Consider the following 23,044-nt stretch of genomic DNA (forward strand, 5'->3'; position numbering starts at 1 on the left):
TAGCCATTTCCGCACATGCAGTGGTAGTCGTGCAACAAAGTGCACCGCCCGCCAGCCTGCTGATAAATGCGTAAACAAACAATCCGAATTACACAACTGCCACCGCTAATTCACTCAACACGTGTTTCACCCCTCCACGGGGCATCTTCAGGAGTTATGTTACACCGATTAGTGTCGAAAGACTCTGTTTGACAATTAAATTATTGGTGATAGTAACATAAGTAAACGCAGGCACACATGCCAACGTATTTTGTTTAGAATCAAAAGAATATTTTTAAAAAAATAATTAAAGATATCTTAGTGACAAATTTGGAGAAAACAACATATATATTAATCATTTGTTTACATGAAAAAAAATTGCAGAAGAACATTTTTAGCTGTAGGGGAGCTCGATATGATTTTTATTTCTTTCAACTTGATAGCTTCTCCATAGCCTCTTTTAGCTCAAAGTATATGACTTCGAAGGTTCCGAAAGCGTTCAGGTTGAGAAGAGTCAACAACAAACTCAGTTGGATATTTAATTTTTTTTACATAAATATAATATTTTATTGCTATTAATTTTTATTTATTATTACTATGACCTATTAGGCACATTAGAGTTCGTGCCTTTGTTTTAAATTTACGTTGAATATCTCTAAATTTTTGCTCACGTTTTTGCATGTTACAGTATTTATTTAGTCTCTTGATCTATTTTAACGTCGCCTTAAAGAAATGTTCAGTTTTTAAAATTATGTTATAAAACGTTACGTCAAAGGTTTTCAGACTTCATTTTCAAAGACCACTTACAAAATTTATCTGGCTCCTGTGGCCCCATCAATATTCCCAGATACTCAACAAACATTAACATTTTGAAGGACTACAACCATAGAAATTTACGTCGCGACTAAAATCTAACAACGAATTTTAGCCACGAATAGCTTTTAAAAAAGTGAACATTGATGAGTTAATTGATTGTGCTGTGAGTGGATATAAAAAATGTAAAGTTTGCCAATCTAAAAATTAATTCGATTAAACTTTCCTTTTATTACTCACTGTACAAAAAATCAATTAATTCTTATTTAATTCATTAAAAAACTCCTGATTCAAAATATGGTAAAAATAGAGACGAGATTAATTTTGTGAGCACCCATCTTTTTGTCGCGCCACTGTAAACCCTTGTCTAGTCTTTCGTGGGCCTCTGAGTGTCCACCTGTACCATTTTGGAAACTAATGTCCTTAGAAAAAGCCTTTAGAAATTTTTGATTTCAATATTGTTTTTATATTAGTCATTAATTTATGAAAGGACAGTCTCATTTTAGCAAATAAAATATTAAAAAAAATTAAAGGCTTTATTAAAGGTAAATAAGAAATGTTACAAAATCCGAGACATCTTTTCTATTTCAAAAATTTGACAGCGAAAAAACCATCGTTATTGGAGTGCGAGAACACACTCGGCTTCCGGCGGGCGCGCGTCGTATGCGCCGCACCGGAAATAAGAACCAAGTCTTTACCCGCACATTTATACAGAAGACACAGGGCGGAATACAATCTTGCTGTCGGGCCAGGAAACCGGCGTGTACCAAATTTTAATTAAAATACATTTGGAAAACAGACATTATGTTTGATAATCATATAAAGTAACTTTCAATCAAAACTATTGTTTATTGTATGTAAACTATAAAATGTTGCCATATTAATACTTAATCACAAAATTAAGAATAACTTAATAGCTTTAAACATTGAGCTTGAATTTCGCTCATTACTCCCCTTTCCTCCTCTTCCACTCTAATACACATATACATTCGACTGCCCATACAAAATCACTCTAATACACGTAAGCACTCTTTGGAAAATAATGCGATTGTTTAGACTCCTAAGCTCATGTCTTCTTCCTTTGAGTCGACGGTCACCCACTGTGAGGCATAGGCCTCCCCCAAAAGTTCGCCATGATGACCGGTCCTGCGACTTCCCGTGACCTTATAGTCCACCTAATGGGGGGCCTATCCGCGCCACGTCTACCGACTCGTAGTCGCCACAAGGACCCAAAGGTTCTTTGGGAGAGGCTTATGCCTTGCAGTGGGCGTAAGTCAGCTGAAAATGCACTGTTTTATCCATATACTTTGTGTAATTACATTTCATTTGCAAGTAAAATAATACCATATTACTTGAAAGGATAAAATAAACATTACAAAAGTTGAAATAACATGTGGGCTTTATAATAAAAAACAAAAGATATTTAAAATGAAGGCTCAAAAATTGCTTCAATTGAAATAGAGTGCGTTACTAAGTGCTTTCCCTCTTTTACTTTTTGTACAACAGAGCGAACTATTATTTTACCAACTTGGTTTTTTATGCGACTATTTGTAATTTTTTTTTACAAAATTGTGAGATTACAATGAAATAGATTTTTATATTGTTCTTTATATGGGGAAAATACTTATAAAAAGATTTAGGAAATAAAACAAACTGAGAAAAGAATAATTAATTCCATAATTCTCTTCTCCAGTCCAAATCATAGAGTACATCAAAACATATGTTTCAGCTCGTTAAAAATTTGATAATAAATAAAGTACAAAATCTCATTAACAATAATAATGAAAAGTTTGTCATTTTCCTAAAATTATTATTTGTGTTTATTATTATATTTATATATGTATATATATATATATATATATATATAATGGCAATCACTGTTATCATTGGATCATACAATAGACCTTGTAATTTTTTTTAATAATTTTCTGATTAAAAATGATACAGATAGACCAGCCATCGCTCTAATTAAATAAGGCAAAGTGTAAAAAACAATAAAAAGATTCTTTGCTTAATGTTCTCTAAAATATAAATATTAAAGATTGTTCGGTATAAAATTAGCTTTAACAAAGTTTATAATTTTAGGTTTTAAATGACACCATAAAATGGTTTCAGTGTATATAAAACACTGTCGCCTGTTTAGTGGCCACACAAGCATGCAGTTTGTGGGCACGGAGAAAATGAGAATGACGGCGATGATATTCTTTTGTGGCGCGCCCCGGCCGCGCTCGCTCTTTTGTCTTATTTTAACGCGTCTCCAATGTCCCCGTGCTCCCGTAGTTGCCTTCCTTACACGCCGCCGACGTCGACGCTGCTACGAATGATATACGACAACCTTTTTGTGCTACGCCGCAAGCTACGGAGTTTTTTTTTTAATGTAACGTATAGGTTTTGTAAATTCTTTACGTATTGTTGCTTTGTTTATAATAGCTATTTATTATTTATATCAGATATATTAGCGTTGTCGACAGATTTCATGACGACAATTTCGACAATTTTTTTTCTATTTTTCATTTTTAAACATAAAACATCTTTACAGATACAGAGAACTGTGACTTACGATTGTAGGAGTGCTAGATCTTGTACTGCTAGACAAAGAGTAAACTATATATTTTTTTTCAAATCTTTACGTACATTATTTGTTTAAAAATTATTCTTATATTCAAATGTTTAATTTGTCTTTTTCTCATTTTTTAAGTTTACTTGGTTTTAATTTATCTGCTCGAAAATTCTAGTCTCATAAAAATATATACATAGAAATTTTGTAACGTACTGATAACATATTAAAAGCGTTTTTAAAATTCAGATCAATAAATATTAAAATTATTGCTCACCGCTAGATTTTGTACTATCAGAAGTTATCAACCATTCGCACGGCAATAGAAAAACTAATTAAATATAACATATGATCACTTTATGAAAACTGTTGGGAATAGATGTAAACACTTTGGAGCTTTTTGCTGACAACGGAATTATAAATTCAACCTGTTAAAAGCTTTTAGAGCTATAATCAATAATCCTTTACATAAATAGAGCTATTTATAATATTTTTGAGAAAACTTGTAAAGTTCGTAGCAGTGGTATAATAGCGGTAGAGTATTGAGACTTACGACTGTAGGTAAAGAGTTGAATTCTCGGAAAACAATCTTATATAATTCATACTTTGTACAATAATTATATAGGATTGCAACTACTCACGAACATTTCCAGATGATGGGCAGCAGCATCCTCTGGGTTTCATAATAAGACACTGATCGCCAACCCGTCTGGTAAGCGTGGCGTAATAATTCCATTAATCATGATATGTTAAATATTAAACAGAAACCTCAGAAACCTTATTTTTGACTTAGAGATGTCAGAAACATGTTCTTAATATAACGACTCTGTGTTTGGCACTAATCGATGTAACAAAACTCCTGAAGATGCTCTGTGGAGGGGTGAAACACGTGTTGAGTAATTTGGCGGTGGCGGTTGTGTGATTCGCAATGTTTGCCGCATACGCATTTATCAGCGGGCTGGCGGGCGGTGTACTTTATTGCACGACTACCACTGGATGTGCGGAAGTGGCTAAATATTGGTCCTTTTCTTACTTAGGATGGACTTCCGCGAGGTAACGCCTGATTCCATTAAATAATATAACGATGTCAAGGGTTCCTAATCGACAAAGAGATACTATGGACTTTTTTGCAACAGAGGCATAACAAGTAGTAATAACAGGTAGTGCAAAAGTAATGTTATGATGTGAACATGTCTTGATTTTTTACAAATGGAACCAAATTCTATTGGTCTTTCATATTTTTTGTATATATATAGAGAATTAAAAGTCATATATGTATATATATATATACATATACATATATAACTTTGCTAAGGTCGTCGGAAAAGGTTTCATGGTGGTTATGATCAAAAGTGAACGTCGAGTTGAAATAGCAATGATGAAACCCTAGGAGTTTATTTTAAAGTTTCATATTTACAGCAATTACTTTTTTTAACATGTATAGCTTGATTATGTAGATAATTTAGTGAACCTTTTGTAAGTAAATTGTAAAGAAGTATTGGGTAGCTAGTTGCCTCTCTCCTGTGTAGAGTCGAGTGCAATAACCGTTAGCTTGAAGTGTAAATGCAGCGATTGCGTTGCAGCTTTCTAGAGCTGTTCTTTGTTCCAGGTGCCGTCCCAAGGCGAGCGTTCTTATCGAATCTCCGCTATTAACCTTTAGTCGACATTAAAGCCTTCGATCGGAGTTTCTTCGTCTAGCGCGAGGAAAGCTCGACTGCCAATTGAAAAGGCATTGAATGCGAATGTCTGCTTAGATCTTTTTACCGGGTAAATAAGTAATACCGGGTAAATAAGTAATAACTAGTAAAGACGCTCGCTGTTCTTTTTATTGCACGTTGAGAACTTTATTGTTAAATCAAGATGTAACACGTCCTATGACAAAATAATATTGAATAGTCGAATATAATATTAAAGAAATGGAATAGGAAATAAATATCAAAGAATTGTTTCCAGTGAAATGACACTTCACGTAAGAGATTTTTCGACAAAATAGACATAGTTCAAAGCTAGCGTATTTATTTTATTTAATATTCTTTATTGTACACACTTGGATAAATTTAAATAGTTTCATAATAATAAATAATATAGTACAATGGTTTGTCTCATCGTAATAGGCAATCTCTCACAGACAACGTTGTATGGAAAAGGAAGAAGCATAAATAATGGATAGTAGACGTGTGCATACATAAACAGCGTATTTACGGATTTATCTTGAAGAGCAGTGGTGGCCCAGTGGCGAGGAGTGATCTATGATCGTAGGTCGCGGGTTCGATTCTCTTTGTGAATTAATTACATAGGGTTGTCACAGCTAACAAACAAGTTTCCAAAGTGAACAGCAGCGTGGCAATTACGGTATATACCCCTAAAGATATCTTTGGAGATCACACTTTATGCTTGTGGTCACCCTACATAATTAATATGATAAGATTGCACTCTGGGAATCGAACTCGCGACATAATCAGTCTCAGTCCTCCACAGCTAGGCAACCACTGCTCAAAATGTAGTTCATGTTAATTACAAGAATTATTTAAAGTTCTCAACGTTCGAGGAACATTGCATTGTTGAGAATAACATTTGAACGTGAAATGTATGAACCCTCCTCAAGCCGCCGGAAGTGTTGAGACGCGGGTAAGGCGACCTTAAGAAGCTCATCCCTAACGGAAACGTCGTCGCGAGGAAGAATTTATTATTTCGTAAAGTTTGCGAACATGAAAATTTGTAAATTTCGTCACGGAACACTTTTCTGAAGTTCTTGTTCTTTAAAAAATAAGAGCATAAATACAAAAGAAAACTCGAAATTTAAAGTAAAGAAAAAATGGTTTTGTATAATGTTTTACATGAAAAAACCCTTTAGCCTAACTATATACTTATATCTAAATAAATAAATATCAACCATTGTTGCCAGCCAACAATTTTTATCTGCTAGTTCACTTTTTTAATGGACTTACACTGTTTCTAAAATGCCTTTTGTAGATTCCGCGGGTATACGGTAGCAAGGAACAGAGTACGTCTAGCCTAAGACGTATTTTAAAGCAGTGAATCTCATGAGCTTCCGGGTAAGTCTGGGCTCCGGTCGATATTACTATTTTACCAGATTGGGAGGCTCACAGGACAAAGCTCAAAGGCCACCAGGAGGGGAACTCGATTCGAGCTGTCACTCGTCGAAATTAATAAATAATATGTTACATTAAATAAATATTGAGAAGAAACAGAATACCAATTTCTGTATAAACATCTTACAAAGAATCTCTGGCTTTTAAGGTATAAATAGTGCCTTATTTATAGCCCACAGCCCACTGTATATATATACAGGGTGTCCGGTAATGAATGAATAACCTTGAAATGTGTTATTGTACAACTTACTTAACAACTAACTTACTTGGCTATTTTTCATACCCAAGAGGTTTGAACTTCGCTTAAATAATATTTTTTGCATGTTTTTCAGAAATAAATTAATTTGCAAATTTTTTTAAATAAAAACTGCAAAAGCTATTGCACAGTTAGTGTATAATAATAAAATAACAAAAAACCAATAGAAATCATTCATTTTTGGTCACTATTACCAAGTTATGTTGAAGACAGTAAAATAAGATAGAAAAAAAATCGACTTTTCTTTAAAAAAAATATATCAAAGGTACTACTTGTGATATATTATGTTTCGTATTTTTTTGCAAAACGGACATAAGTTGTACTATAAGACATTTCAAGGTTATCCATTCATTACTGGACACCCTGTATATATATTTACAATACCGTAAAATAAGTATATATATATATATATATATATATATATGTGTGTATATATAAAAAAGTTTCTTAAATATCGATATTATTTAATTTATCGATTGCAATATGTACATCACTATTATTTGAGTAGAAATCGACACAGCTGGAACCTGCCTGGGCAATGCGAGCGTATTCCGTGAGCGTGTAAACTCCTTCCGCATCACGATACCGTAAGCCGCGGATAAAACCCTTAAGCCGAAGTCGATTTAACTGCGGACTAATTCAGAACTATCGAGCCATCGGCTACGGCCGGGTATTCCAGCGGAAAATCGGTTAACTTACAGGGGTTTAGCATTGACGGAAAAAATGAAAATGTACTGCGGAAAAACATTTAGCTGTAGAAGCTTTAGTTACTGGTAATACGATCTGTATTTGCTTGAATAGCAGATCTTTATTGAGACGTTACGTCTCTGAGAAGTTTCTCAGTTCAGAGAGAATACCGAAGACATAGTGTAAGTCAAAGGAAGTCGCTGTATACGGGTAACGCGAGGTTGTCTTTTAAGGAGTTATGCCTTGTAGTGCATGTCCATCATCGCACGTGATGATGGAGAGAAGGTCCAGGTATCTATGATATGGAGTTGATGACCCATTTGTATATATATATACATACATGTGTATATATATATAAGGACGGCAACGACATTAATATTAAATTAATTAAGTAAGAAAAGGACCAATATTTAGCCACTTCCGCGCATGCAGTGGTAGTCGTGCAATGAAATGCACCGCCCGCCAGCCCGCTGATAAATGCATATGCGGCAAACAATACGAATCACACAACCGCTACCGCCAAATAACTCAACACGTGTTTCACCCCTCCACAGGAGCATCTTCAGGAGTTATGTTACACCGATTAGTGCCAAACACAGAGTCTCTGGCGTCTCGGGCGGTGCATTTCATTGGACGACTACCACTGCATGTGCGGAAGTGGCTAAATATTGGTCCTTTTCTTACTTAGGATCGACTTCCGCAAGGTAACGCCTGATTCCATTAAATAAATTAATTAATTTTCCATTTAGAGCATTTCATAAAAATATTCGTTAGTAACGTTTTAAATAACAATTGATATAGAAACTAACGCATACAATATATACGTTTAACGTCATATAAATAAAAGCCTTAATTAAAGATTAAGCCTTAAGAAAAGTTAACCAGTTTTAATCGCAAGAAAATAACTTTTCCACGCCGTCACCTCCCGTAAGTTTCCGTAAGCTCACGGCACGCGTCTGTCGAATGTTATAAAAGAAAACTAAAACATTAAACGTGCCGGCAATACGGGCGCACGTCGCCGCCCCGCCGCGTGCCCGCCGCGGCCCCGCTGCGGCCCCGCTGCGGACACGCTGCGGCTACGTGACGCGACTGCTGACGATCTATAAAAATCTCTGAACGGAAGGTACGGGCGGGCTCGTATTCTTAAGGCTTTACATAATGACCCTAAAAATAGATATCTATTTTTAGGGTCATTATGTAAAGAAAAGAAAGATATTTTATACAGTATGATTATTAATATGTCTAAGTGCAAATAATGTAGCAAGGAACGAGTTTTAGTCTAATAATAGCTTAGCAAAAGAACTTCTCGTTACTTCAATTCTAATACTCGACTTTTTAGAGCAGTTTTTCACATATACATGGTATTGCATTTTCTGTCATTCAATGTATGGTAAAAATCAATGGTTTTAGAAATAATAGATATTGTAATGATACTACAAGATTAAAACTCGTTTGAAATTCGATTTACTACGTTTTAAAAGTAATTGTTTTTTTTTAAATTCCATGGCATTTTAGTATTGCCGTTATTGGCTTGTCGCATTCCAATAAAAATAATTAACGAACATAGCACATTTAAAAGTGATTATTTTATACAGCGTGTTTGAAAATATGTGTAAAATCTTTAAAGTTTTTTTGTTCACATATGAGCTATATTTCCACTCCTTTAAAGCTTTTTATAACTTAGCACCCTGTATGTTAACACAACAAAATTCCGATATTAAAAGAGAAAAAGCAAGCGCATAGTCGTGTTTTAATGGAATCTTTAATCTTTTTTAAATTATATATATCTATACGACCTTCAAAGCGTTTTTAATACATAGACAAAATACAAATGACATTAAATTAATTTTCTTATTTCAAATCTTATAAATTTAAAATGAATCCCTTTAAGAGTACATTCAACTGAGAATATGAATTTATTATGTATCATAAACAGCACCTGTGCCCGACCACGCCTTGTACTGATATTGTGGTTACTAAATTTATTTTACTTTATTAATAATTTTTAGTCTATTGCTTCAAATGTAATTAACCAATATAGGTTTGTTTTTTTATATGAAAGGGAAAGAAAGAATAATTGCAGAAAGAAAGAAAATAAAGGAATAAAAGATCATAGCAGCAACAATAGAAGAGCGTGAAAAAATATTAGATAAAAACCTGAAGTCCCTGTCCCAGAATAGATAGGGCGGCACAAATAGGTTTGTATGTTCACTATAATATGTCTTCTTTTCAACACATAGGTGTTTACTGCAATGCAAAGGCTTGCGTCAAAGATGTCACCGCTAGTATTCACTAAGAATCTAACCTGTTTACCTATAATAACATTCCTCAGCGTGAGGTTTTTAGATGTTTTAAGATGATTTCAAACGCGTCTTGTTCTGAGGTAAGACCACAATAATTTTTAATGGAATCAGACGTTACCTCGCGGAAGTCCATCCTAAGTAAGAAAAGGACCAATATTTAGCCACTTCCGCACATGCAGTGGTAGTCGTGCAACAAAGTGCACCGCCCGCCAGCCCGCTGATAAATGCGTTTGGCACTAATCGGTGTAACATAACTCCTGTAGATGCCCCGTGGAGGGGTGAAACACGTGTTGAGTAATTTGGCGGTGGCGGTTGTGTGATTCGCATTGTTTGCCGCATTGGTTTGGCTAAAATATTGGTCCTTTTCTTACTTAAGACCACAATGAATTAAGCCTTTTTTTGTAATTACTTTCACAAGTATCATTTATTATATTACTCTTACTATTATCTATTAATAGTGCAATAATGCTAGCAGTGTTAGTGATATGATAGTAATCTATTAGAAAAGCTAAAAATATACCAATGGTCACATGGTTTGTCTACAAAATATCCTTTCAGCCTATCAACCTCCACTGAAGGGCAATAACTTCCCCCAAAGATACCTATGGCCAGATAAACCATAATTGCCACGCTTGATAGACAGATGGCGATCGCAGTGTGGTATTGCGGCGCGAAAAGGACGCTACCGTGGAAATTGAACCCGCGACCCATGATTGTAAGTCTCTGCTCTTAACGCCGGAATATCAATGCTTTGATAGTTTTCGCAAACATATTAAAAATATCTCTGTTCATATAAAGGATAATTGGTTATACCTATAAAAGATTTAAGCGGTGAATTTATAATTCCGTTGTCAGCAAAAAGCTCCAAAGTGTTTACATCTATTCCCAACAGTTTGCATAAAGTGAACATACGTTATATTTAATTAGTTTTTCTATTGCCATGCGAAAGGTTGATAACTTCTGATAGTACAAAATCTAGCGGTGAGCAATAATTTTAATATTTATTGATCTGAATTTTAAAAACGCTTTTAATATGTTATCACTACGTTACAAAATTTCTATGTATATATTTTTATGAGACTAGAATTTTCGAGCAGATAAATTTAAACCAAGTAAACTATAAAAAGGATAAAAAAGACGGATTAAATATTTGAATATAAGAGTAATTTTAAAACAAATAATGTACGTAAAGATTTGAAATAAAAAATATAGTTTACTATTCCGAACATTTGCAATATTCTTCTCTAGGAGTTGAAAGACGCGATGAGACGTCAAAGGTGTCAGTGAGAGGTTTTATTGCATTCATCTCAATAGCACCGCAAATATTCTGGCTAGAAAAAGGCAATTTCGAGTTTTATGAAGCCTGCTCTGTATTGACTTTGGATCGAAATGATAAGTTATATGGGCGCGATTCGCGACGGTTCATGTGTAACAGTGAAGGCAGTAAACACTTAAATGTTCCATACAATTTGCTTAACCATTGCGAAGTGGTTGAGAGGATCTCATTTGTATTATAACTACACAATAGGTTTTTATCAGGTTCTAATTTAAATTTAACGTTTGGAAGATCGTAAATGAACGAAAGGAACTGACTTAGCGCAGCAAATTGGCAACTTGAATAGATAATGAACATGCCTGTTAGCGCACAAAACTAATCTGCTGTGGTCTGAAGATTCTAGAGTGAAGACCACGGACCATGCGCAGCGAAGGACCTATGGAGTAAGTAAGAAAGACTATGGGAAAGCCTATATCCAGTAGTGGACTTCCTATGGCTGAAAGATGACTTTATTCTTCTTCACATAATCTCAGCGGATAGACTCTCACTGTAAGGCATGGGCCTCAAAGATCATCACGATGACTGCGCCTGCGCAGCCCGCGTCCAACGACTTCCCGCGACCTATGTCGTATCAACATGATTGATATCGCCACTCGAGGACGAACATATGCACGTGCCTTGGTCCAGCTCTTGGACCTTGATTCTTTTGCTGGTCTCCTCATTTCTGTTTCTTGCTCTTTGGGTGATCTTGAGTTTTTTTATGAGACCAATAGTGGGCGACCACATCTTGAATCCGTGTGTGCACATTAGTAAAAGACCTTCATCTTCACACAACGCAGTATTTACATATTTCAGAGCTTCCCGAAAGCTGCCATTTCAAATAGGATTCGGATTTTTATTACAATACAGGTATTTACTCAAACAGTGATCGCAAAACTTTGACTGACCACTTTAATACTGCAAATAAGATAAAACTATTAACACTTTGAAACATTTGAAATGTAAAAGTAATTTAAGATATAACATATGTAATAAAGATGGATTAGTTTTACATCTTTCTTTATTCCAAAGTAGATCATTGGCAATTAAGAATAAACTTTTTACTATGGTTATTGTCATTTTATTAATAATAAAAACAATTTGCTATAAATGACAAAAAAATTTCTAGAGGATGGGCAGCAGCATTCTTTGCATACCATAATACAACACCACAATCGCCAACTCACCTGCCAGGCGGGGCGATTATGGTATAAAATTAAAATGTTCTTTATTCAAATAGAGTGCTAGAAGCACTATCGAATCGTCAATCAACATAAAATGTCGGCGTTGTTGTACCTACAGGAAGCTACCATCGGCTAAAGCAGTTTTGCTGTCAGCCGGCGAGAAACTTAACAATTGCTCTTTACAAATATAGTTTTATAAACAATGCGCTACAATAATTAGCTTCCCGAGTGAGCATCGACAACATTTAAATCAACGTATTAATATCATTATAGTATTCTTGCATACAATAATATAATTTTTTGAATATTGTTTTTGAAGTAGTTCAGCGATAGAGGAATCAGATTTACGATCGAAGGTCGCGGCTTCAATTTCCGGGATTCAATCTAATCTTACAGTATTGCCACTATTGCAAATAATTTTTCTTTCTAGAAGATGAGTAGCAGCGACCTCTGCATACCATAACACCAAACCCAACTGCCAAGCGTGGCGATTATGATATATCACTCCATAGATATCTTTAGGAAAGGTGTATGCCTTACAGTAGGCTTTTAAAAGGATATATTGACATGCGTTATAAATAAACGTTTCATTAATCCGTTGCATATTATTTTGACCAATACAACCTTTTCACATTTTCTTATGAATTATTTTTTAATATGTTTCCTTGGAAGTAATTTGAAATAAAATTATAGTAACCGAAATATATGTCATTTTATAACTGTTATCACCTTGTATGAGTATATCGACTTTGTAGATTTTGCTTTTTTACGAAACTTTTCTATGAGAATTTTCTAATATAGAAGAAAAATAAACAACGAAGTAATTAGCTTACATTCGCGTTAATTTAATTAAAGTAATAAATATGTCTATAAAGTAAATATTGACATATCCCTCATAAGATACAGCATGCGGCGCGGGCGGCCGCACGGAGGAGCCGTAAAAGCCATGCGTACAATGCAACCCATTAATATGCAAATTATGCGGCTCGACCGTCTACTTCACGTAGCGTTCCACTGACGCACGCCGCCTGTGACACTTTTTCATTCATGTGTAAAACACGCATTGTGAATGAGATTTATTATACATTACATTTTCTTTGTTTATTTTATGTGCGTGTATTATAAATAAAAAATGAATCAGCTAACGTGTTTCTAAATTCAATTTTTTTTCATACTCGAGGTAATGGGAAATTCTAGAAGAAAGAAAAACTCGGAGAAAAATAAGAATAGCCTATTTATACATTTCTATAGGCATTAAAAAATTTCTAATTGCTTTCTACATAATCCTATGCCCACAATGCACAAATGTATTCATATACAAAAATATCTGTATTCAAGAAACTCAACAGTTGCTGTTTTAAATGAAAGATAGCACTTTTCATATGTACATTATAATATCAATCATGTAAATGAATGAAGAAACAAAGTTCCACGCATTTCGACCAACTAAAACCTCTTAAATGCTACGATAAAATCTATTTCATAATATATTTCTAATTTTCAATTTAAAACTAAGAAACGGAAAGTCTTAGATATCTTATGAATCTTTGTTATATATGCGTACACTCAGATCCGTGAAGGATTTGTTAATTTTTTGAAGACAAAATATACGATTTTTTTTTATTTATTGTATTTATGCTGTTTGTTACTATATTTCATACAACATTTTAAATTATGGCGCATAAATATTTTTTTATTAAAAATGTATTGCAAAGCAACTGTTATATTATATTATTATACATTATTATTATATATTACATTATTATATTAAATTCTTTAAAAAAATTCTCTCAAGGGATCTCCAGCTTTTTAGTTATAAATAACCCGTACAGATCTTTTCTGGAAAATAATAAAAAACCGTAAAAAAACCCGATGAAAATAAAAGATATTAAATAAAATAAATGATTTTTAAATTATGTTAAGTGTAAAATCACAGCACCATGCGGAATTGACCTAGTACGTAATTAATTACAGTAACAATTATAATGCACATAGAGTTATAGAATTGTACATACGAGATACGCAGTACGTTGCAAGATTACACATTTAATATACAGCGAGAAACATCTGCCTGACTTAGTTTAGTTCTGGCTTCGGAGTTATGACATTCAGGTCGGAGCTATGAACTCCATTCGTAAACTAAGAGGAGCTCGGTAATAATTTCAGAGAGTGTAGTGTGACAATGTATTTTATATACGCGGGACTTCCACGAAGCTATCCTGTTTGTAATTATATTTCAAAGCCACGTCGATTGTGGTTAAGCATCAAATAAATAAATTTCAATACCGAAAAGTTACATTTTAAAAAGTTATAATATCGTGAATAATTATTATAGATTTTAAAATATGAACAACCTTCTATGTAACAATTGAGGAGAAAAAAGGGTGACAAAATCGTTATAAACTATTGTTTTTGAAAGAAAAACTTGTGAAGGAATTTTTAAGTGAATCAGGAATCTAGAATTCCGCGGAAAAAACAAGGTCACAGTGGCAGAAGGTGTGGCGCATGGTCCATGCAACCTACATCCGTAGGGGTCAAAAGGTTCTCGCAAAGCGATCAAGAGCCGGTAGACGCGGGGTGGCTAGGTCCCCCACTAGGGGACTGACGACATAGTCAAGGTTACGAGGTTACGAGAAGTCGCTGATTGTAGGCAGCACAGGCCGTCGTATCCTGTCGTATCTTTAAGGAAGCCTATATCTTGTGGTGGACGTCTATCAGCTGAAAAGAGGAAGAAGAATAAAGCTAGGGAATATAAAAATTTTTAGTGTTTTCTTAGATCAAGGAGCATTTAAAACCCTCGTAGAATTAAATTTGGTTGCACAAGCGATGAGCCCTACCCGCTGCCACTTCGTATGTGCAATTCTTCGCACCAGGTCGGTTGATCTTGGTTCTAAGTAAGAGAAGGACCAATATTTAGCCACTTCCGCACATGCAGTGGTAGTGGTAGGTAGGAGTTGAACTCCTGAAAATGCCCCGTGGAAGGGTGAAACACGTGTTTAGTAATTTGGTGGTGGCGGTTGTGTGATTTGCATTGTTTGCCGCATACGCATTTATCAGCGGGCTGGCGGGCGGTGCATTTCATTGCACGATTACCACTGCATGTGCTGAAGTGGCTAAATATTGGTCCTTTTCTTACTTAGGATGGACTTCCGCGAGGTAACGCCTGATTCCATTAAAGATCTTGGTTCTTTTGCTGATGTACTGAATCGACCTCGTAGCGAAACTCCGAGCATTGCCCTGTCCATTGCTCTCTGGGGGACCTTGGCCTTCTTACTAGGCCCATTATAAGTGACCACGTCTCGAACCCGTAAGCCATTATCGAGGCCCTTTCAAAGATTTCCAATAGGACAGTTTTGAAGCGGTCTGCATCCAGAGCTATTCGACATCCTTAACAAGGACCTTTGTCCATCTTGCAGTTAGACTCTCTATTCTGCGTTTGCCGGTCTTTGGTCTTCTATCCAGAACCTTCCCGAAGTTTAATTTATTTTTATTTATCTTGTTGTTAGTTGTTTCTTCAAGACTAAGAGTCGTGGCCATGACAGTCTCTTCAACAATATTTTTCCAGACTTCTATTTTGTACAATTTTTAATGAGTGCTGCAACAGTGGTTGATTCTTGATTCTATCAAGTTAGATTCTTCTTGCATTATTCTCATGGCGTAGGTAAGTAATTACTGTAATCCTGATAGATAGACCAAGTTGTGTGCTGTTATTTAAATGTTTATTAGGGCCCTTCTTAACATTATTTTACGATTGCCCGTTCAGGGTACGTGTTCATAGAACGCTTCTTAGTCTATGGTGAAAATTATAAAGTAGTAAGCAATTGTTCTCTGACTTAAGAGAAATAAATGAACGAATACCTTCAAAGAAACAGAACACAAGTATAGAAGTAACATCTAACATTGTACGGTTCAAATATTTCTAGAAGTGCTGCTCTTGTGAAAACTTTTCAGTGCGATATAGATAAATTTGTTGAAGTCGTGGACGCAGTGTTAGATAAATTAAGTTCTCATCTTGAAAGCTCCGCGGCGTCATTTCAAGTTTCATATCAGATTTACGACGGAGCCCGAGGTAATGCGCCAACTTCTTGATTATGATTTCGAATTCAACCTTCATAAATATCTCTCTCGCCTGTAATCCTTGACAGGTTTGATTGGTAGGCCTTTGTTTTTGTGGTCAACCGTGATTGAGGTTTTAATTAGTTCGGCGGTTTGTACGTAGATTAGTATTTATGTAATGTAATAGTTTTAATTTGCCATTTTTACCATTTTTAGGTATATATTTCATATAATACTGTATATAATAAATGATCGAAAAACCAAACTAAAATTTCTAAGTTATTTTTTTACATACTATGAAATACATCTCATATTTACTTAAAATGAGTCTACTGTCAGTCTACATGTTAAAAAATAAATGTCTTGGACCCTAGAAGCTCATCAGGTCAAAAAAATTAAGCTGGACTTGTGATATGTATTTTTGTAATATATATATATATATAACTGCTGCATGGCTGAAGTAGCTATATATTGGTGCTTTTCTTACTCAGTATGGACTTCCGTAAAATAACACTTGGATTCATTAGATATTATAGTGTATGTCTATAGAATGAGAAGAAGAAATAAATAAATGGATCACTTAGGAATAAGTTACACCATTTTTTCTATAGTATATATATATATATATATATATATATATATATATATATATATATATATATATATTCTTACATTCTTCATATCTGGTGTAAATTTACACAGAAAGGTTAACAGTTAAAAATCAATCTAATTTAGCGGCTTCTGGTACCACTTAAGAACCATGTCACCCTAATAATCAAGTGCAAGAACACTGTGAATTAGTCTACATGCTTCGTAAATTTGGTATCGAAATTGTCAATCAAATAAGTTGTTTGTATGTGATATATTGGTTTTGAGAACTAATTGACAAAGCCGCTTAGTATATTTTGTAGCAAATTTTAAAACTAGACAATTATTTTATATTTTTAGTCTTGCTAAGACCACATAACAATTGAAATCCTGGATATAGAGTAACAACACTACTTTTCAATCTTCCTCCATTTTTTTTCTCTTCTGTCTGAAAAGTATATATATATATATATATACTTTTCAGACTAACCATTTGTTCATTTTTTATGAAATCATTTACACTATTGTAGCTTTGTCGTTTTAGTCTAAACACACCCAATGCAAGATAGGCCTCCCCAAAATTATCTAAGGGAGTAAAATATATACCATAATCGTCACGCTTGGCAGGCAGATTGGAGATCGTAGTGTGGTATTATGGTACGCAGAGGACGCTGGTGAAACTGACTGAAACTTGTTTTTGGGCAGTGGCAACCCTATATTATTAATACACAGCATGAATAACATAAGATTGTATCTCTAAAATCCAACACAAAATCGTACGTCTAATTTCTTGACCACTGAGCTAGCACCATATATTAGAAGATACAGCACACAAACTTTCTGCGATCATTTTTTTTCTATACAGAATTTTCATAGTTTAACTGCATCACAGTTTTTTGTTTCTTCTAAAGTTGACCAAAACATATATTAAATTCCGTGAAAATCGGTAAATTTATATGAATAAGTTACTTGTAATAAAACAAATACTGTCAGCATAATATAATAAAACATGTATTTATTTAATATGTTAGTATTACATTTGATTTAAATTAGCAACGCTACCGCTTCCACTCTAGGAGTTGTATGCAATATAATATTACGATTATCTAAGAAGTGCAATAAGGTCTATAATTCATTAAGAAACCTTTAATTATAAAAGATCAAATTACCAATTAGTTCCAACGGATTTTTACCGAAAATAAAATTATTCACTTGTCGCATTACTATAAAAAAAATAGTGTAACTTATTCCTAAGTGATCCATTTATTTATTTCTTCTTCTCATTCCATAGTCATACCCTATTATATCTAATGAATCCAAGTGTTATTTTGCGGAAGTCCATACTGAGTAAGAAAAGCACCAATATGTAGCTACTTCAGCCATGCAGCAGTTGTCGTACAATAAAGTGCAGCGCAACCGGTCATCGTGTCGATCTTTTGGACAAGTGTTGTCTTATAGCGTATGTATATAGTGCATTAGTGCCAAACACAGGGTCTAGAGGCACTAATTGGTGTAACATTACTTCTGAGAATTTCCCGTGGAGGGGTAAAACACATGTTGAACGATTTAACGGTGGTAGTTGTGTAATTCGCATTGTTTACCGCATGCGCATTTATCAGCAGGCTTGCGGGTGGTGCACTTTGTTGCACGACTACCATTGCATGTGCGGAAGTGGCTAAATATTGGTCCTTTTCTTACGAATAAGTTCTATAAAAATATTCTTTAATGATGTTAATTTATATTACGACTAAGGAAATAAGAAAATATATGTTATACAGCGTGATTGCTTATATATGTAAAAGCTTCAAAGAAATGAATGTTATATAGCTTATTTGGTATCAAATAATGTATTGTCGTTTTCAAAATTCAAATGCCTACATTAATCATTGTTTACTATTTGTCTCTGTAGATTTTGTTCTGCCAGAAATTATAGGCCTGTCGCATTCCGATAGAAAAAAAAATGATAATATATTTCAGAGTGATCTTTGTAAAGTATGATTTGAAATTAATGTAAAATCTCTAAAGCTTTTATATCTATAACCAATCATTCTATATATGTAGTGTTAATTAAAATATATTTTTATTTAAAATCGTGATATTAAGTAGCAAATTTCTTTTTTCATTTACACTACTTTTAAATTATATTTGAAGAGAAATTTTTATTTAAATCACTTGAACTTATTAAAAGCACTCATGAACGTTTTTAAAATTGAAGCTTTTCGCATCGAGAGACTCGGGGAAAAAGACGACCGGAAATTTTCACTTTAACGATTTTCCAGTAAACAGCATTACCGAAAACCATTTGGCGGAGTGCGTGAGAAAGAATCCAATATTCATTCAGCGAACTGTTCCGCGCAATAATTCTCCTCGCACATTACCCGGGAGGTACTTAGGAGAGTCTCCGTTCTGTTGGACAATGGGCCCTTAGAGCGGCGGTTCGAAGCTGCGATAAATCCAACGTAATGGGCACATCGGACGCCGCGCCAGGGCCCGAGCGCGGCCCGAGCGCGCCCCGGCCGATGCGCTATCTTTAATCTCTTAGAGTGTCCTCTTAGTTTTGTATCGATCAACTTGACTGTGCGACAGCAGATTTCTTTCTGTTATTTCTTTATACGAGAACTCTTTCTTCATTTATTTATCTTTATATCTACCTCAAACTTTATACACTTTAAGTAAGAAAAGTACCAATATTTAGCCACTTCCGTACATGCAGTGGTACACCGATTACTGCCAAACACAGAGTCTCTGTGTTTGGCACTAATCGGTGTAACATAACTCCTGAAGATGCCCCGTGGAGGGGTGAAATACGTGTTGAGTAATTTGGTGGTGGCGGTTGTGTGATTCGCATTGTTTGCCGCATACGCATTTATCAGCGGGCTGGCAGGCGGTGCATTTTATTGCACGACTACCACTGCATGTGCAGAAGTGGCTAAATATTGGTCCTTTTTTTACTTAGGATGGACTTCCGCGACGTAACGCCTGATTCCATTAAATATTTATACACTTTGAAAATGATAAGCCTAGTAAAATTACTGCGGAAGTAACTTCTGCAGGGTGATTGGTCCTTTTTCAGCCGACGGACGCCCACTGCATGGCACAAGCCTTCCCCAGGATCACCACAATGATCACCGCTCCTGCGTTCTTCACCTAGTGGGCGGGTCTATCCACGTCGCGTCTATGTAAATAATATTGTGAAACGGATGCATAAATTCTCACATGCGTAATAGGTTGCGCGCGAATTGAATAGATATTAGACCGATTGCAGACAAAGACTCGCAGACGAAATGGGTTAATCAATAAGTTTTGCTATAAATAGGAAAGTGGAAACAATGGGGATGGTAAGTTCGAGGAATTTAAGAGATATAGCTGGATTATTTCTAAGACGCGACGCAATAACGAAGTAATGATTTGTACTAGATTTGAATTTTGTTCGTAACATCTTTAGTTATTAAAATAGTTTCATTTGGTTTTAGTTTTTTATATACCATCCCCCCTTCCTAAGAGTATTCCAGTAGGATTGATTTAAAGCGGCTTGCATCTAGGACAGCAACAAGATCGTCTGTCCACATGAATGATCGTCCTGCGCTGCGTTTCCTGGTCTATGGTCTCTACTACAGAGTCTTAAAACTTCAACAGTTATTGGTTCCGCGTACTCTGTGGTCCAAAGCCAGTTTCAATCAGATGGCTCATATCGGTTACTTCAGTTTACGAATTTGGTCATTCCTGATTCGATCTGGTATAAAAATGTCGAGCACAAAAATAAAGATAAGATAAAATACGTTTATTCAACATCGTAACTTTTAACAGAACTCTTATTGATCATCAAATTATTGTCTGTTTATTTTTGTTTCTGCTTCGCAAGATATTATAGATGTAGTGATACAAGTACAAACTACAATTACACATCTTGTTATAAAGTTTAACAAAGATTTATACATATATACTTTATCGGATATAGCCTAAATGAAATCAAAATAATCCGGCGACATCACAGCCAAGGATTTTTGTCATTTAAACATTCTTTTATTGAATAAAAAGTTCTTTTTTGTCAATTTATTTTTAATATGCTTTTTGAATTTAAGAAAGAATTTTTTTGTTTTGTGACATTATCCTCTCCATGGCTCATTGAACTGCTGCTAGATTTCCAAAGGAACCTAGAGTGATAAACCACGTTTCAACCTTAGCACTATTGATTTAGGAGACATTGTAAAATTCCGAGAATAGGAGGTCGCAGAGTACTGTCGGAGTTTGGTTTAAACCCAAGCATTCTAACAGTTTTTCGGCTTATACAATAAAATTTCAAATTAAAACGTTCTATTCGAGGTTCTCAAGGAGTTCCTCTATCAGAGCTATTTAGAAAGAGATTTAAGCTAGATGCTGTCAACGCTTTCGCATTTCTGATTCGTAAAAACTGTGTGACAAACAGTAACTTTCAGTCATGAAAAAGAAGGAATAGGTTCGTAGTTTCTAGAATATATCATCGGATATGGATGGTCTATGTCCAGCAATAGACATTCTGCGGCAAAGATGATGATGGTTATCAACTGAAGATCATCTACAATGATCACCAGTTTACGTGATAATAATGCCTGAAGAGCTCAACAAACTAAAATATAATTAAACTCTCCTATGAAGACATCCTTCAAATTAAAGTTACGACGAATCCCCGTAGAACCATTCTTCCTCTCCTATTCTGATCTGAGAAGAACCGGCAACAAACAAAGATGGTTTACATTGTGGTTTTCATATATTCAATGGTAGTAGCAATTCATTTCAAAGCCTTGTTATCAATTAGAAATCCTTCATTGAATAATAAGATTTTTTAAAAGGTTTTCTTTAATAAACTTGTTATAGTTGATACATGATATTGGTTTTTTTTTTGTAACAGGCTGCGTTTTGGAGAGTGTGAATCGGAATTACACCAAAGAACTCCCCATCTCCTCTCTCATCTCTCCTTTCATCGGACGACAAAAGCACAGATTCACGATATACGTACACGGTTGAAATTTCTTCCACCCGCACTAAGCGTTTTGAAAATAATTTTATAGTGCGAACAGCCAAGTAGTGGAACAACATACTGGCGTCATTGTTTCCAGACAATTATAACTTTTTTATTTCTACATTCCTCCGTCTTGGATACACAGAGAGAATTTTTACTTAATAAGTTCTCTATAATATCTTTCACTCATTCTTCTTCTTTTTCTCTTACATTATCTCTTACTCCTTTACTTTTCATATATCACATCTATTTCTTCACCATTCCTTCCAGACTGGAACTTTACATTATTTATTTTGTTTTCTGTATATATTTAACATTTTACAATTCGCCGATCATAACTTAGGAGTCTTTAAGACAAGAATGAATAGAATTATTCTAGGCAAGCATGTAGCATATTATACCTCGTCATCGTTAAAGATCAAGTGAGACAAAGTTCAAATGCTTCACCTATAAAGGATTAAATCACTCGACTAAGTTTGACCAAGCTAAAGTTGTTCGTTATTTGACTCCTTGGCGCTCTTTCGACCTCCTTGCGAAGGCCACGCTCGGCACATTACCGCGTCGTCGACTTCCGGTTATAAAATCATTAGCTAATCGACGCACAGATGCTCAGATGAGCCGATAAGTGCCTGTCCATTAAGCCTTAATGGAAGTGAAATCGAATTATTTGCAAATTGAGATGAACGCTCGTAGAATATTCCAGACTGCGACTTGAAACGCGGCAGATTTTTCTCGAATAAAAAAAACTTGTTTTTAATAATAACATATCTATTTTCAAGTTATAAGATTTGTAATATACTTGATATCATAGAAACCTCACTAAGCAAGCCTACATATTTAACAAAAAAAATCATTTTTTTGTTTGATTCATCAAACAGTATTATATCTACATGCCGTGTTAATTATTTCATTTATCAGTTAACATAATTTTTAAGATCACTTACGTACGCTATGAGAAAAAAGTCAGAGGAGAATAATTCAATAGAAATTTGAATCAATTTTTGTCGCTATAAGGTCATCTAAAATACGTTGCTATGTATATCTTAAGGTGTATTTGATTGGAGAGCATAGATCGACTAACGTAGCATAGCTCGTCCCCCCAAGGTAGAGTCATCTGCATACGATAGATGAAAACCGCTTCCAACCGATGTTATTGGAAATGTATGGGAGAGTTCCATGCCCAGCACTGGGCAT

This window comes from Battus philenor, unplaced genomic scaffold (genome assembly GCF_028537555.1).
Source record: "Battus philenor isolate CCGP_79_NKW_IND1 unplaced genomic scaffold, ilBatPhil1.0.hap1 SCAF_21, whole genome shotgun sequence".
In the NCBI taxonomy this organism is placed as follows: domain Eukaryota; kingdom Metazoa; phylum Arthropoda; class Insecta; order Lepidoptera; family Papilionidae; genus Battus; species Battus philenor.